This window comes from Kryptolebias marmoratus, linkage group LG5 (assembly GCF_001649575.2).
Source record: "Kryptolebias marmoratus isolate JLee-2015 linkage group LG5, ASM164957v2, whole genome shotgun sequence".
In the NCBI taxonomy this organism is placed as follows: Eukaryota; Metazoa; Chordata; class Actinopteri; order Cyprinodontiformes; family Rivulidae; genus Kryptolebias; species Kryptolebias marmoratus.
Window position 1 is genome coordinate 19016015 of NC_051434.1, and position 5924 is coordinate 19021938.

The 5924-nt window shown below is 41.5% G+C and overlaps 1 long non-coding RNA gene across 1 annotated transcript; it reads right to left on the reverse strand.

The window, feature by feature from the left end:
* Positions 1–1182: 1182 nt before the first annotated feature.
* On the reverse strand, positions 1183–5406 carry LOC112450670. Its single transcript, XR_005233138.1, has 2 exons — positions 4519–5406; positions 1183–2752 (listed from the first exon to the last, which is right to left on the reverse strand). It is a non-coding gene; the product is annotated as an uncharacterized LOC112450670 (long non-coding RNA).
* Positions 5407–5924: the final 518 nt, after the last annotated feature.

The window sequence follows — 5924 nt, forward strand, 5'->3', positions numbered from 1 at the left end:
CACGCGGAACATATTGAACTTCTACAAAATGAAACCTGAAGACCCATGAAAGGCCGACGACTCCGTCAATAAAACTCAAATGTGCCGAGGTGCCAAAGCAGCAAACACAACGCCACGATACTGTCGACACCGTTGGGGTGCCCTGAAGTACCCCTGGAAGCACATGTGCAACCTGAAACCAGAAAGCTCTAACATAATCTGCACCAGAACCTGTTTTGTAGAGAGAAAACGGGAACTGAAAATCTGGTGGAGCTGAAGTGCGAATCGAGTAGAATAAACCTCACTTCTTTATGGGAAGCTGAAACTTCTGGTGGTAACAGCCATGCTTCATAAAATGGAGTTTCATATCAGCAGCTCTTCAAAATAAAATAGGACCAAACTGAGGAATCAGTTTTCTCAGTTTATTGACGCGTGAGCCCGAATCTGTGCCCTCACTTCAGTTAATAAGTGTGTGTGCGTGGACTTGCTAACAGGCATGACTCTGTGTGAGAGCGATACGCCACCGTTTGGGTTCAGGGACGTTAAAAAGTTGAAGAAATTCTTGTTTCCAGAAGCACTAACTTCTGATCCAGCCATGTTTCGAATAGATCTGATGTGATTTGGATGAAAACGCAGACAAATTTCTCAATGTTGTCAAATATTACAGGGCCCAACTTAGAACTCCCTGAACCCTCGGCTCGCTTTGCGTTTCTGTCTGGTTCCACGTCCACACTGGAGACGAAACGGAGCACAACACCTGCTGCACACAAACACCGATGTTACTGCAGATCCTACTGGGGGGCTTTGTAGGAATGCCTGATTTTGATGAGATTAATACCGTGTGTAACGTTGTACCAGGAACCTCTGTGTGGTTACGGGTCAAACACTAACATGGCTAAATATACGGTTCGATCCAATGGGAAAAATGTTGTCTGGTGTGTCAATTTATCAGACAAACATAAATACATTTTCATGAATCATACGGAGTTCACCTAAATTTTTTATTTTTTTTAAATTCCGTACATTTTCAGACTCAAGTTTTCTGGATTTTATGTTGATTCTTTTATATGTAAACTATAATTTACTGAATGGTGCAGTTTCATTGTCTGTATGTAAATTTACAGTGCATATTATAAGAATTAACAACCATCCATTACTGCAAAATATGGACTTTTTCCCCCTAACTACTGCTGGTGTGTGGTCATTTTTGAGAAATATTACATGTAAAAGTTTTTTTTTTTTTTTTGCCTAGACAAAATATTTTTGACCAGAATTTTACAACCTTCAATCACACTCATATGCAAGTTTTTAATTTTTTTGTTTTAAGTTTTCCCACACAGGCTCACACATACGTGTCTACTTTTTAATGTTAACAATGTGTTTTCTTTGATGACAAACAGTATAAACAGGTTGTCCGACAACAAGGAAAGGATCTGTTCTTTCTCTCAGTTATTGGAAGGTAGAAAGAAGATGGAAAACTTCGGAAACTATTTTTTTTTTAAACAATGATAAATATGTAAAATACTCTGCTCAAAGAAATTTATTTTTTTATTTTAGAAAATGCAAAAATGTAATAAAGTCTAGAAACATCCACGTTTTTTTTTTTTTAATACCGTTTTGTTTTTCCATACTTATAACATTTTAAATCAAATTCCTCACATTTCCATGCTTTTCAGGACTCCTAAATGCATCGTTTCACTTGGCACGAGAGCTCAGAATGGCCTCGACTTCATTTGCCCGAACGTCACCCGAGACGACCGCATGAACGCGGTTTTTCCATTTCCGTTGAGCTGTTGGGTCTGCCACGTCAGCTCTTGATGAAGGTGGCAGCGTCCCCGACGTCCTCCAGGTGTTAGTCCCAGCCAGAGCACGTAAACAACCTTCTCTCAGCCTCCACTGGAACTGATTTCAGCTGAGTGTAGGATGTTTACACGAACTGGGTCTGGACAGAAGGTATGGAGGAGACGGGCCAATAAAACCAAGAGATAAAACTGGGCGGGAGACATCGAGGAATCAAAGAGGGGGCAATCAGCGGTATTTGGGTCGTTCTTTTCTGTGCAGCGGGAGGCAGTTGGCAACAGCAAACATCAGACTGAAAGCTCTGAGGACAGACAGCTTCCAGTCGGGGATGTTTACAGCTCAAACTACCGACTTGTGCCTTCACTTCTGTGTACAGTCAAACAACAACAACAAAACAGTAAATTAACCAATTGATTTCACTTTAAAGGAACAGTCTGGTCATTTCAGATGTGATGTTCTGTCAAACAGTTACAAATAGATAATACCTTATCAGCCGTGACATCATAGGGCACAGAGAGTGGAAAAAAAAGAGGCATAAATCTTCATCCAGGCTAGTCCTCCCTATCAGCACATCTAGTCAGTCCAAAGGTTCCACTCCAGGTGGACTGATGCGTTCAGCAGACAGAGAAACCGACTATCCTTTTAACAATCATTCATTCGTTCGTTAAACTTTTAAGTGGTCTCTGCCAGCAGTTTATAGATGTATCATCAGCTCCCCGAGTCCTCGGCGAGGTGAAGTTTTCATCTCCCTTTATTCCCATAAACGGCTAGCTACGCAGCAGAGCTCTGCGCAGCGTGAAATGTCCCCGGTTGGGAATATTCGTATTTCAGTTCTACTTTTTTTACGAGTTCTAGGAGATTACACGTTAGGCTTGCCTCACGAGGACGGACCAGCTCACCTCCCGAGGTTCCAGCCCCGAGGAGCTCGTCTCCATCACGCCGTTTATGGGTGCAGCTCCAAGAGCAGCAGGTGCTGGAAATAAAATAACCAAATAAAAAAACAACAGCATTAGAAGCTTAATACTGCCCTTGTGTAAGGTCATTTTTTTTGCTTCATGCAGCACAGACTGTCTGTACCCTGAGGCACTTCATTCTTTTCCCCCCACTTTCTCCTGATTCCCTGTCAAAGGGATTTTTGTGTGCCGTTTAATACATTTTACACTTTCAGATAAAAAAAAGCGCCATCCTCCTCATGATGCATGAAGACTGGGACTTGTTAAACAGAGTGGGACGATCCCGTTCAGTAGCTTCCCCTTAACGTCACCTAATTCATTACCTGAGACTGATGTTGGCATTTTTATTGAACTTAAGATGCTGTCAAAAACAAAACAAACTACAATCACTGCTTTAAAATACGACTATAGAAACTGAATGCTGAGAGCTAAATGACTGTGCTGAAATTTGCTGGAGAAGCTGAAACTGAGGTGTTAAAGCTGAAAGAAGCAAAACACTAGCTGAAAGCCCAAAATAGCAACGGCTAGCTAAAAGCTCAAGTAGCAAAAGTCTAGCTAAATGTACTAAAGGCTAGCTGGATCCTACATGTGTCAAAAGGCTAGCTAAAAGTATCAAAAGGTTAGCTAAGAGAACCAAAATGGTAGCTCAACGAAGCAAAATGGTCACTAGAAGTAGCAAAACGTGAGACAAAAGCTAAAGTAGCAAAAGCGTAGACACAAACTAAAAGGTACCAAAAAGCTAACTAAAAGAACCACAATGGTAGCTTAAAGAACCCAAATGGTTGCTAGAAGCAGCAAAAGGCTAGTTAAAAGCTGAAGTTGTAAAAGGCTAGCTAATTTTAATAAAAGGCAAGCCACAAACTAAAAGGTATCAAAAGGCTAGCTAAAAGTAGTAAAAAGCAAGCTAACCCCAAACTCCCTAGAAATGTAGCTAAAAGAAGCAAAAAGCGAGCCAAATTTATTAAAAGGATAGCTACAAACTAAAGTTACCAAAGGTAGCAAAAGCCTAGCTAAAAGCTAAAGTAGCAAACAGCTAGCTAAAAGCTAAAGTTGCAGAAGCCTAGCTACATGTATTCAAAGGTCAACTGGACGCTAAAGGTACCAAATGTTTAGCTTGAAGCAGCAAAGGAGTAGCTAAAAGCTGAGGTAGCGAAATGCTAGATAAACTTATTAAATAAACTAGCTAAAAACTAAAAGGTACCAACAAGCTAGCTCAAATAAGCAAAATGGTAGCTAAAAGCTAAAAGTAGCATAGAAAGAGAAGCAAGTTTGCTGAAGCAGATTTCAAAGACCACTATGTTTTTTAAAGGAACTGAAGAGACTTCAAAATGCATGTCTATGGGGAAAATAACTGTAAATAAAATTCAATATTTTGAGGAGCATGAAAATTACAAAAGACAAGAATGAAAGCATCCATCTCCTGAAGGAGCTAAACTGTTAATGTGTGATCAGCTAAAACAGCACCAAGTAGTCAGATAGTAATAAAAAAACCATACAGAAAAACAGGAAAACTGTGATAATGCCACTGCTATCCTGATAGTGTAGGATCAGAAAGACATCTGAGCACAACTGAATACACTGCAGATTATAAACAAACATTTAAAAAAATGTCTTCTGTATCAGTAAAGGTGACTAGCAAAGTGATGATGAGGGGGACAATGATATGCAAAACTGTTCAGTAAACTACGTAAAGACTATTAACACATTAGCCTTGTCAGATGTTTGATTATTACGAATAATAATAAACTTTAGTTTTCGGGACAAACTGCACTGCTTTCAGCCTCACCAGCTAGCTTGCTGTGTCCTACAAAGCCCAGGTTTGCTGCAGCGCTGCAGTTCGGTGCTTCAGCCGAGCACCGCAGCGAGACACGGAAAGTAAACTTATCGCAGCTGGGAGCCACACGGCGACAAAAAGGCCAACTAACCCCCACCCCCGAGCCTGAAACATCACGATGGCCCCCGGGAACAAGTGGCGACAGCCGCGAGGTGAATGACATTGCTAGCGAGCCCGGCTGAAGTAACTTTGCGACGCTGGGATTTCCCTCTGCCTGAGCAAACAGCGGAACAAGGTAACCGCTAGCAGCAAAGAACCAACGACCTGAGCTACGGAGCTAGCTGCTGTTAGCTTCCCTGTGACCCTAACCTTCTGCTGTTTGACGTCTCCTTACCGGCGGGAAAAAAAAACACACAAAAAAAAAAAAAAAACACCGACCGTTTCCCAAAAAACACGTCAACATCCAGCCGTCTCACTACATTCGGGTCAGCGTTAAACAGGATATGTCCTGGGTTTTTTTTTTGTTTGTTTTGTTTTGTTTCCCCCCGGCCAGCCCGTGAAGTTTACTTCCGTTTTTATCCACTTGTCTTTATTTTGACCTTTGGTTACTCGACACCAACATTGACGTCATCGTCATGGCAACAGAGTCCCTCCTACAGCGAGCGCGCGGACGCAGGGATAACTGCGTTTCGTGTAACAGCAGAGCCTCGCGACGCCAGCGGTATGGCACCACCGTGTCCTGAGCGAGGGGCAGAGAAGGCTGAAATAAGTGGTTTAAAAATAAAGTTACAAAAATACATTTTATAGAGTAAAAGAATATTTTAGTTACAGGCCTACAGAGAGTTTAACACTAATTGCTAATCCTACGTTTGTCCTGTGCTTACAGGATAAATGTAATCAAAACTACTCCCATAAACTGTTGTAATACTAATATAATAATATATGCGGTAATGATCATGTTTGGAATGAGTTAATCTAGAACTAGTTTAACAACAATGTTAAACAATGTTCTATTGTTCTAAAATTTTTCTAGAAAGATTTCTTTTCAGGGGCAGCAACAAATTCTTCCTTTCTGCTTGGAGGAATTTGGCCCACTCTTCTTTCCATCGTTGCTTCAGTTCATTGTGGTTCACAGACATCTGTTTCTGCTCAGCTCTCTGAAGGTTGAGGTTCTGGCCTTTAACTGGACCATTACAACATCTTGATTCTTTTCTTTTTGAGCCGTTCTGTTGTAGAACAGCTGCTGTGTTTGGGATCATTGTTCAGTTTGGTCCAATCCTCAGCTGTAGGACAGATGTCCTCACGTTTGACTCCTGAGTCCTTTGGTCCACAGAGGACTTCATGGTCGACTCAGTGACTGTAAGGAGCCCAAACCATCAGCCCTCCACCTCTGTGCTGACAGCTGGGATGAGGTGTTT